Raw genomic sequence first — 12,146 nt, 5'->3', positions numbered from 1 at the left:
TTTAGCATGTTGTTTGCATCCCCTATATCTGTTCTTGTTTTCCATTTAAGTACCTCCATCATATGGTGTGCCCCCCCACCCCCTTAATTCTATGCCTTTCTAGATTGCAGATTTGGGGCCTTCTGTCTATCCTCTAGCCTTGCATGGGCCAGCAGGCCAACTACAGTGCTTCTTTCTTTTGATCAATGACATGTTTTAATCTGTGTATCAGTTTGTTTAATTTTGATCTAATTTCCCATTTTGGAACACTAGTAGTAGTTTGAGCAGCTAGAACTAGGCTCTGAGAAATATCAGAAACCATCACCAGCTACCCAAGTCAGGTCATTCCAGTTCAACCCACCCAGGTAATTTCTCCTGTGAAATCTTCCAAGTGGAAGTTAGGGTCTGACTTGATTGTGGTTATTAGGGTAATTCAATGGTCTTGAAAGAGTGATTTGTAATTGCTTTCCCCCAAGTTCATAATTAAAAACACGATATTTAGAGATTCCTCATTGGCAAGAACCAAGTCAAGCAGGTTATTTCCTCTAGTACGTTCTGTCACTGTTTTAAAAAAGAAATTCTGACTTGTATAAAGTAGAGATTCCTGTCAAGTTGCTCCAATCAATTTTTGGTTAAATTTTCCCATTAATGCCATATTTTTGAATCTAGAAGCCTTACGAATTTCATCCCATGCCGGTTTACTGCACGTCTTATCGAGGTTTGGAGGTCTGTAAGTTACGTCCGAGTTGAGTTTTTTTCCACTACTTCTTTCCCATGTCAAGGATGGAGGATGTCTAGGATATTTTTAATCTTATTCTGTGCCTCTACATTCTTCAAATACCTCAGATAAGAAAGTAGATTCGTAAGGCAGGAAAGCCTCGTCGTAAAATTGTCCAGAGATTCGTCGATATATTTGAAGGTGGCCTCTAATTGCTTTGGCAATTTATTCCATCCATTTTCAAAACAATGGTTAAGCAAATAGGTAGCTATCTTTAAATTATAGACCAATCTCCCTTGTAAACAGGTATCACATTTGCAAATGTTATAAAGGAAGGTAAGGGTAATTTAGCAACACTTGGTCTTTTCAACATATCACTGTGAACTGGTCTGGTAACAGTCGCGGATGAATGGAACAAACTCCCGAGTACAGTTAGGGGCTAAGACGTGTAGTTTTAAAAATAGGTTTGATAAATACATGAGTGGGTGTGAGTTGGACCCGATTAGCTTGTGCTGCTACGTCAGTCGCCGTGTTCGAGTGAATGTGACCCGACCCGGCTAGGTTGGGTGCGTTGGCTTAAGCCGGTAGGAGACTTGGACCTGCCTCGCATGGGCCAGTAGGCCTGTTGCTGTGCTCCTTCTTTCTTATGTTCTTAAAATGGCAAATATGATGCAAATTTATAAAGCTGGAGATATGTTAACTTTGAATCAAGAAAATTTCTTTGTGGGACAAATGTTTTTTTCCAGTGTTGTGGATATAGAAAAGTTGTGAATTGTTTAATGGTTTGACTACATTATTATACATTGGCTAATTAATTTGAAATTAAAATCTACCCATTGTATTTGAAGTAAGCCCTGGTTGCTCTTGAAGGTGAGGGAGCATGCAAGTGTCGTGAAAGATTCTTTCAATTAAAGTTAGGTTCTGCTCCAAAATTACAAAGTACAGTGGACCCTTGACCAGCGATGGCATCGATTAACAATAAATCTGACTAGCGATACATTTTATCTCACAAATTTTGCCTCGATTAGCGCTAAAAAACTCGACCAACACTATTCGTTCCGTCTGAGACGCGTCCACTTCTGGCCAGTGTTTATAAGCCAGCCAGCCACCGCGGTCGCTTCCAAGCATACAATCGGAACATTTCATATTATCACAGCCTTTTTAATGATTGCACCTGCAAAATAAGTCACCATGGGCCCCAAGAAAGCTTCTAGTGCCAACCCTACAGCAAAAAGGGTGAGAATTACTATGGATATGAAGAAAGAGATCATTGCTAAGTATGAAAGTGGAGTGCATGTCTCCGAGCTGGCCAGGCTGTACACAAAACCCCAGTCAACCATCGCTACTATTGTGGCCAAGAAAACGGCAATCAAGGAAGCTGTACTTGCCAAAGGTGCAACTATGTTTTCGAAACTGAGATCGCAAGTGATAGAAGATGTTGAGAGACTGTTATTGGTATGGATAAATGAAAAACAGATAGCAGGAGATAGCATCTCTCAAGCGATCATATGTGAAAAGGCTAGGAAGTTGCATGACAATTTAATTAGAAAAATGCCAGCAACTACAGTGGTGATGTGAGTGAATTTAAGGCCAGAAAAGGTTGGTTTGAGAGATTTAAGAATCGTAGTGGTATACAGAGTGTGATAAGGCATGGTGAGGCTGCCAGTTTGGACCAAAAAGCAGCTGAAAAATATGTGCAGGAATTCAAGGAGTACATAGACAGTGAAGGACTGAAACCTGAACAAGTGTTTAATGGTGACACTGACAATGTTGTGAAACACTTTAGGAATGTCATAAAGGAATGGGAGGTACAGGCCTCAATGGGCAGATATGTTGTGCGACAGAGGTCCAGTGACTCTCAAGCTGGTCCTAGTGGCATTAAAAGAAGGGAAGTAACCCCGAAAAAGGACTTGCCACCTCAAGTCCTAATGGAAAGGGATTCCCCTTCTAAACACTAAGACCATCAACACACTCCCCTCTTCCCATCCCATCAATCATCACCAGATCTTCAATAAAGGTAAGTGTCATGTAACTGTGCATGTCTTCTTCAGTTTGTGTGTATTAAAATTAATATTTCACGTGTTAAAAATTTTTTTTTTCAATACTTTTGGGTGTCTTGCACGGATTAATTTGATTTCCATTATTTCTTATGGGAAAAATTAACTTGACTAACGATTATTTTGACTAACGATGAGCTCTCAGGAACGGATTAATAGCGTTAGTCGAGGGTCCACTGTATCTCTTATGGAACCGGAATGATATTAAAAGTGAAGCTTGACTTAAGGATGACAGGTGATAATAACCTTGGAGAACTGAAATTATCCTGTTTTATACTAAATCTAAAAGTATTTGCAGTCAGTCAGTCAGTCAGTCAGTCAGTCAGTCAGTCAGTCAGTCAGTCAGTCAGTCAGTCAGTCAGTCAGTCAGTCAGTCAGTCAGTCAGTCAGTCAGTCAGTCAGTCAGTCAGTCAGTCAGTCAGTCAGTCAGTCAGTCAGTCAGTCAGTCAGTCAGTCAGTCAGTCAGTCAGTCAGTCAGTCAGTCAGTCAGTCAGTCAGTCAGTCAGTCAGTCAGTCAGTCAGTCAGTCAGTCAGTCAGTCAGTCAGTCAGTCAGTCAGTCAGTCAGTCAGTCAGTCAGTCAGTCAGTCAGTCAGTCAGTCAGTCAGTCAGTCAGTCAGTCAGTCAGTCAGTCAGTCAGTCAGTCAGTCAGTCAGTCAGTCAGTCAGTCAGTCAGTCAGTCAGTCAGTCAGTCAGTCAGTCAGTCAGTCAGTCAGTCAGTCAGTCAGTCAGTCAGTCAGTCAGTCAGTCAGTCAGTCAGTCAGTCAGTCAGTCAGTCAGTCAGTCAGTCAGTCAGTCAGTCAGTCAGTCAGTCAGTCAGTCAGTCAGTCAGTCAGTCAGTCAGTCGTCAGTCAGTCAGTCAGTCAGTCAGTCAGTCAGTCAGTCAGTCAGTCAGTCAGTCAGTCAGTCAGTCAGTCAGTCAGTCAGTCAGTCAGTCATTCACTCAGTCAGTCAGTCAGTCAGTCAGTCAGTCAGTCAGTCAGTCAGTCAGTCAGTCAGTCAGTCAGTCAGTCAGTCAGTCAGTCAGTCAGTCAGTCAGTCAGTCAGTCAGTCAGTCAGTCAGTCAGTCAGTCAGTCAGTCAGTCAGTCAGTCAGTCAGTCAGTCAGTCAGTCAGTCAGTCAGTCAGTCAGTCAGTCAGTCAGTCAGTCAGTCAGTCAGTCAGTCAGTCAGTCAGTCAGTCAGTCAGTCAGTCAGTCAGTCAGTCAGTCAGTCAGTCAGTCAGGTCAGTCAGGTCAGTCAGGTCAGTCAGTCAGTCAGTCAGTCAGTCAGCCAGCCAGCCAGCCAGCCAGCCAGCCAGCCAGCCAGCCAGCCAGCCAGCCAGCCAGCCAGCCAGCCAGCCAGCCAGTCAGCCAGTCAGCCAGTCAGCCAGCCAGCCAGCCAGCCAGCCAGCCAGCCAATAAGACTAACCTCTATAGTGGGAAAATTTATGGAATCAATAATTGCCGAGGCAGTTCGTAGCCACCTTAAAAAGCATAAATTAATCAAGGAATCTCAGCACGGTTTTACAAAGGGGCGTTCCTGCCTTACGAATTTATTAACTTTTTTCGCCGAGGTGTTTGAGGAGGTACATCATGGTAATGAATATGATATTGTGTACAAGTCAGCAAGTAAGGCTTTTGACAGGATCACACATCAGAGACTAGTGAGGAAAATTAAGGCACATGGAACAGGAGGAGAAATTTTTTCCTGGATAGAGGAATGGTTGACAAATAGGCAGCAGAGGAGAGTTTGCATAAATGGGGAGAAATCAGAGTGGGGAAGCGTCATGAGCGGTGTTCCAAGGGGGTCAGTGTTGGGCCCCCTGTTGTTCGCAATCTACATAAATGACGCCAACGAGGGCATGCAGAGCGACGTAAGCAAGTCTGCCGACGATGCCAAAATAGGCCGTCGAATTCATTCCGACGAGGACACTAGAGCGCTCCGAGATTTGAATAGACTGATGCAGTGGTCGGACGAGTGGCAGATGCAGTTTAATATAGATGAATGCAAAGTTCTAAATGTTGGACAGGAAAATAACCATGCCACACAAACTAAACAATGTAGATCTTAACGTTACGGATTGCGAAAAACATTTGCGAGTTCTGGTTAGCGGTAATCCAAAACTGAGACAACAGTGCATAAGTGTTTGCAATAAAGCTAACAGAATCCTTGGCTTCATATCGAGAAGCGTAAATAATACGAGTCCTCGGGTTGTTCTTCAACTCTATATATCCTTGGTTAGGCCTCATTTAGATTATGCTGCACAGTTTTGGTCACCGTATTACAGAATGCTTAGATTCCACTCGCATGACAGGAAAAAAGACTTAATTATTGCATCTATTAAAGAAAGAGGTATACATAAACGAGTGTCTTGCCAAAAAACGTCAGAACCTCCTGTATAGAGTCGGAAAACTTGAGCGGGAAAATAATGACACAATACACCAACGCTTCACACGGGATGGGAAAATTCTACTTGGGAAAACAAATGTAGGCCAACTGTACACAATCACGGACGAGAACGATCTATCGCGATTTCTCGGGGTTGGACAATGTCCGACCTAAAAGCCTACGTGTAGTGTATGTTTTGCTCCATTATTGTACAAATTTCACAGTACAATCTCTTAGTAATAATCAAAAAATCAACTACCTCGGTAATGTGACTTTACTAGTAAGCATAAGTCACCTTATATTACATAATTTTCTTAATTACTACTATTGATTGCTTAAATATTTGCTTCATTAATACTTTCTTGTCCATATTACAACCTCATATTTCTTTAAATACTATTAATTGCTATTACTTACCAAATTTATTATCAAATACCATTTTTACTATCAGTACAATTTACTCTTAACATTTTTGACATTATTTTAATTACCATTACTTGTCTAATTACCATAACCTGTTTTAATACCACATTTACTATCTTAGAGTAGTTCCTTACTCTTAAATACCTTGTACTGCCAATTAACCTCTAGTATAACTACCAGTACAATAATAACCTCTAGTATAACTACCAGTACAATAATAACCTCTAGTATAACTACCAGTACAATAATAACCTCTAGTATAACTACCAGTACAATAATAACCTCTAGTATAACTACCAGTACAATAATAACCTCTAGTATAACTACCAGTACAATATTGAGTCCAAATAACTCTTCTTAAAATTTAGTACTTGAAATAAACATTTATTTTTATTTTTATTAATATTTTTTGTAATCATTATTACTTACTCAAATTTTATTAAACACTATATTTACTACCAGTCAATTTTACTTTTGTACATTAATCATTATTTTACACTTTTCTTAACCTTTTGTTGCCAAATTTTCAAGTTTGTATATTCACCTCCAACCTTTATATTATCCTTTGTACCATCTTACTATCGTATTATAAACAAGTCATTGCCATTTTTATTTATTTTTTTATTCTTTTGGCACATTAATTTGTGCATTTTATCTTGTCAATTTTAATCTAGTTATACTCTTGTTCTTGTTAACAACTTATATTAGACCCTAGTGCAATTGCAAGTGAGAATCTTGTACCATTTTAATTTGTATTTTTATTAGTTTATACCTAGTTGTACTTTAGCTCATTCTAGCTCAATACATAGACAACAGCAAATTCATTATATTAGACCTTAGTGCAATTACAAGAGTGAGTCTGGTGCTATTTGTAATTTGTATTTTTATAATATTAGTTTATACTTAGTTGTACTTTAGCTCATTCTACCACAACACATAGACAATATCAACTGCATTATGTTTATTAGTGACTATACTCTATATGACCAAAGTGCTTTAGCTATATACTTGTCCAAACTTCACACTACTACAGATACCAGTATTAGAACTCGCCGCACAATATGGGATATAAAGAACCGCTATTTAAACCTAAAAGATGAGCGATCGCGTTGACCCTGATCTAAACCTCCGTAATCTAATGCACAATCCAAACTTATTGGAGAGTAACTGCCTTTATTACACAGCATCACAAGCCAGAACTATCCTAAACACTGCTCAAAGTCTATCAGTTCTTAACTACAACATCAGGTCCCTAAGCAAACACTATGATGACCTCCTGGCACTCCTTGAGTTGCTAAAGACACCCTTCTCCTGCATTATTCTTACTGAGACCTGGCTTAAGCAGGACACAATAAATATCTACCCTCTACCAGGATACACAGCAATCCACAACTGTAGACCATACCAAGTTGGGGGTAGTATTGCAATCTATTACTCTAACCAACTATCTTGTATTAGCACCGCTTGCTTTAGTGATGAATGCGGAGAATACATTTTTGCTAATTTTACTGTAAAAAACCTTAAGACGCCTATAACAATCAGTGCCATTTACCGGATACCCCGCACAAACATCCCAAATTTCAGTGAGAATCTAAAGGCATTAATAACAAACAAACAAATGAACAAGCACCACCTTCTCTTAGCTGGAGACTTCAATATCAACCTTGGCCTACCAGATGATCAGCCTGTAACTGATTTCGTCAATAATACGAACAACACACTTCTCGTACCGACAATAACTAAACCAACCAGGCTGACTGAGACGAGTGCAACCATAATAGACCACATATGGACCAATATACTAGCCCCCCTTAAATCAGGGATAATCACAGACAGCACTACAGACCACTACCCAACTTTCCTCTTAACAAACATTAGTGAGCCGCCGCCGTCACCACTCGAATACAAGTGTTTCATTTAGACTCCGTGACGAGGCCTCAAGAAGGAATTTCACAGCAGACCTAGAGACTGTTGACTGGCCTACAGAATTCTCCAATGCCAATGGTATTGACGATTGAACAGACATTTTGACTCAAGAAATCGTAATGACACGATTGCAAACAAACCATACCCCCGGCCGGGATTGAACCCGCGGTCATAGAGTCTCAAAACTCCAGCCCGGGCTGGAGTTTTGAGACTCTATGACCGCGGGTTCAATCCCGGCCGGGGGTATGGTTTGAACAGACATTTTACTTAACAAAATACTTAAGACTATACGACAAACATTGTCCTATAAAAACGAAACACATCACGAATAAATGGCTCGGTTGCCCATGGCTAACCGGCAGCATTCTGAAATCCATTGATAAGAAGCACCAATATGAAAAGCAATATAGACAGGGCTTATTACACAAAGATATTCTCAAACAATATTCATCAGTTCTCACCAAATTAATAAAACTCTAGAACTGCAGACACATTCATCACTTTCAAAACTACAGTTAGAAAACATCTCGTCTCCCTGATACACCACGTCAACTAACTACATGAAAACCACTTGGTGGTTCACACTTACACTCGCTCACCCATTGACTATAAACACAGAAATACAAATCTTAATCTTAAAATAATGAATCCTAACTAGTCATAAGTTTGCCTGTGATACTCCAATATAGACACTATGTATTGTGCAAAAACAAAAGCATTCACATTGCTAAACTCACAAACTATAATGTAGTCACTTAGCCTTAACCCTTTGAGGGTCGACAGGCCCTCTCCGAAACTCGTTCTCAGGGTCGGCCAAATTTCAAAAAAAAAAAAAATTATTTTTTCTTATGAAAAAATAGAGTTTTTTTTTCTAAACATTATAGGATAAACAAAAAAAATTTACCATCAATACTTACAGAGATATGGATGCATGAAGTTTGCAGAAAATGAGCCGCGTATGGCAACAGCGGCGACTGCCGCTCACCCGGTAAACTTTAGTTTACTTGTATTTGAAGGTTTGTTGTTTTTTTCACTATTTTATTTTTTCACATAACTTATGTGGCCTGTGAGACCAAAGTAAGGTGCAATGTACATATATACACTCGTTGTATACAACACAATAAGCACACAAACATAATTATCAATATATTGTTTACAAAACTTGTTTACAAAAACAAACAATACAAAACATTGTTTATTATTATTGTTCTATAATATATATACCAATATACAGTCACTGAACATATTCCTATTAGTTCTGCAGCTTGTGGAACTCTGAAACATGGTGTCATACACAATGGTGTTTTATCTTTCTCCCTCATTCTATCTCTTTCAATCTGTCTCTCTCTTTCTATCTGTCTATCTATCTCTGTCTCACAGGTACACATAAATACAAGTATACATAGTATAAATTACCTAGGATAACCCAAGAAATCCAGACAAAGTGCTATACTCTGCTTGAAGATGTGAGTAAAAATGATGACACAGTCTTGTGGCTCTCTGAGACAGAGAGCTAGACGGATAGACAGATAGACAGGGAGATTGACAGACAGACAAATAGACAGACAGAAATGTTAGTGTACCAGTACCAGTGTACTAGTGTTCCACCCTCCTCCTCCTCTTCTTCCTCTTCCTCCTCTTCCCCCTACTCTTCCTCATACTCTTCCTCTTCCTACTCTTCCTCTTCCTCCTCTTCCTCTTCCTCCTACTCTTCCTCTTCCTCCTCCTCCTCTTCCTCCTCCTCCTCTTCTTCCTCTTCCTCCTACTCTTCCTCCTCCTCCTCTTCTTCCTCTTCCTCCTCTTCCCCCTAATCTTCCTCGTACTATTCCTCTTCCTCCTCCTCTTCCTCTTATTCCTCTTCCTCCTACTCTTCCTCTTCCTTCTCCTCCTCTTCCTCCTCCTCCTCTTCCTCCTCCTCCTCTTCTTCCTCTTCCCCCTACTCCTTCTCCTCCTTGTCCATAGTGTAAATTACAAGGAGTCCGCAGCTGTCAAAGTGACATATTAGCTCATTACTCTTTCCCCCTCGGCCTGTCAAAACAATGGGGTCGGATGCTGCTTCCCCTCCTCCATTCTATCTAATTATCTTTCTCCCTCATTCTATCTGTCTGTCTATCTCTGTCTCACAGGTACACATAAATACAAGAATACATGGTATAAATTACCTAGGATAACCCAAGAAACCCAGACAAAGTGCTATACTCTGCTTGAAGATGTGAGTAAAAGTGATGACGCAGTCTTGTGGCTCTCTGAGACAGAGAGCTAGATGGATAGACAGGGAGCTTGACAGACAGGCAAATAGACAGACAGAAATGTTAGTATACCAGCAAAAACAAAGGGAGGGCGATGTTCATCTCATCTTTTGGCATCAGCTCTACCCTCATTTACCCTCATCAAACGTCAGCACTTATCAGATGTTATCTCCCCTTATCGTGTTACTGTCATGGGTGAACATTTATTATTACATATTAGGGAAGAGGAGCGATTGGTGGAATGATGATGTAAAGAGAGTAGTAAGGGAGAAAAAGCTAGCATATGAGAAGTTTTTACAAAGTAGAAGTGATGCAAGGAGGGAAGAGTATATGGAGAAAAAGAGAGAGGTTAAGAGAGTGGTGAAGCAATGTAAAAAGAGAGCAAATGAGAGAGTGGGTGAGATGTTATCAACAAATTTTGTTGAAAATAAGAAAAAGTTTTGGAGTGAGATTAACAAGTTAAGAAAGCCTAGAGAACAAATTGATTTGTCAGTTAAAAATAGGAGAGGAGAGTTATTAAATGGAGAGTTAGAGGTATTGGGAAGATGGAAGGAATATTTTGAGGAATTGTTAAATGTTGATGAAGATAGGGAAGCTGTGATTTCGTGTATAGGGCAAGGAGGAATAACATCTTGTAGGAGTGAGGAAGAGCCAGTTGTGAGTGTGGGGGAAGTTCGTGAGGCAGTAGGTAAAATGAAAGGGGGTAAGGCAGCCGGGATTGATGGGATAAAGATAGAAATGTTAAAAGCAGGTGGGGATATAGTTTTGGAGTGGTTGGTGCAATTATTTAATAAATGTATGGAAGAGGGTAAGGTACCTAGGGATTGGCAGAGAGCATGCATAGTTCCTTTGTATAAAGGCAAAGGGGATAAAAGAGAGTGCAAAAATTATAGGGGGATAAGTCTGTTGAGTGTACCTGGTAAAGTGTATGGTAGAGTTATAATTGAAAGAATTAAGAGTAAGACGGAGAATAGGATAGCAGATGAACAAGGAGGCTTTAGGAAAGGTAGGGGGTGTGTGGACCAGGTGTTTACAGTGAAACATATAAGTGAACAGTATTTAGATAAGGCTAAAGAGGTCTTTGTGGCATTTATGGATTTGGAAAAGGCGTATGACAGGGTGGATAGGGGGGCAATGTGGCAGATGTTGCAAGTGTATGGTGTAGGAGGTAGGTTACTGAAAGCAGTGAAGAGTTTTTACGAGGATAGTGAGGCTCAAGTTAGAGTATGTAGGAAAGAGGGAAATTTTTTCCCAGTAAAAGTAGGCCTTAGACAAGGATGTGTGATGTCACCGTGGTTGTTTAATATATTTATAGATGGGGTTGTAAGAGAAGTAAATGCGAGGGTCTTGGCAAGAGGCGTGGAGTTAAAAGATAAAGAATCACACACAAAGTGGGAGTTGTCACAGCTGCTCTTTGCTGATGACACTGTGCTCTTGGGAGATTCTGAAGAGAAGTTGCAGAGATTGGTGGATGAATTTGGTAGGGTGTGCAAAAGAAGAAAATTAAAGGTGAATACAGGAAAGAGTAAGGTTATGAGGATAACAAAAAGATTAGGTGATGAAAGATTGAATATCAGATTGGAGGGAGAGAGTATGGAGGAGGTGAACGTATTCAGATATTTGGGAGTGGACGTGTCAGCGGATGGGTCTATGAAAGATGAGGTGAATCATAGAATTGATGAGGGAAAAAGAGTGAGTGGTGCACTTAGGAGTCTGTGGAGACAAAGAACTTTGTCCTTGGAGGCAAAGAGGGGAATGTATGAGAGTATAGTTTTACCAACGCTCTTATATGGGTGTGAAGCGTGGGTGATGAATGTTGCAGCGAGGAGAAGGCTGGAGGCAGTGGAGATGTCATGTCTGAGGGCAATGTGTGGTGTGAATATAATGCAGAGAATTCGTAGTTTGGAAGTTAGGAGGAGGTGCGGGATTACCAAAACTGTTGTCCAGAGGGCTGAGGAAGGGTTGTTGAGGTGGTTCGGACATGTAGAGAGAATGGAGCGAAACAGAATGACTTCAAGAGTGTATCAGTCTGTAGTGGAAGGAAGGCGGGGTAGGGGTCGGCCTAGGAAGGGTTGGAGGGAGGGGGTAAAGGAGGTTTTGTGTGCGAGGGGCTTGGACTTCCAGCAGGCATGCGTGAGCGTGTTTGATAGGAGTGAATGGAGACAAATGGTTTTTAATACTTGACGTGCTGTTGGAGTGTGAGCAAAGTAACATTTATGAAGGGATTCAGGGAAACCGGCAGGCCGGACTTGAGTTCTGGAGATGGGAAGTACAGTGCCTGCACTCTGAAGGAGGGGTGTTAATGTTGCAGTTTAAAAACTGTAGTGTAAAGCACCCTTCTGGCAAGACAGTGATGGAGTGAATGATGGTGAAAGTTTTTCTTTTTCGGGCCACCCTGCCTTGGTGGGAATCGGCCGGTGTGATAATA

At 40.7% G+C, this 12,146-nt stretch overlaps 1 long non-coding RNA gene across 1 annotated transcript in view; it reads right to left on the bottom strand.

Moving 5' to 3' along the window:
* The window catches only part of LOC128702449 (uncharacterized), a 56,160-nt gene that overhangs the window by 10,251 nt on the left and 33,763 nt on the right, over positions 1-12,146 (bottom strand). The gene's annotated exons all lie outside the window — the stretch shown is intronic.

This window comes from Cherax quadricarinatus, chromosome 99 (genome assembly GCF_038502225.1).
Source record: "Cherax quadricarinatus isolate ZL_2023a chromosome 99, ASM3850222v1, whole genome shotgun sequence".
In the NCBI taxonomy this organism is placed as follows: domain Eukaryota; kingdom Metazoa; phylum Arthropoda; class Malacostraca; order Decapoda; family Parastacidae; genus Cherax; species Cherax quadricarinatus.
Note: the sequence above shows the minus strand (reverse complement) of the source record. Positions and strands in the feature narration are given on the sequence as shown.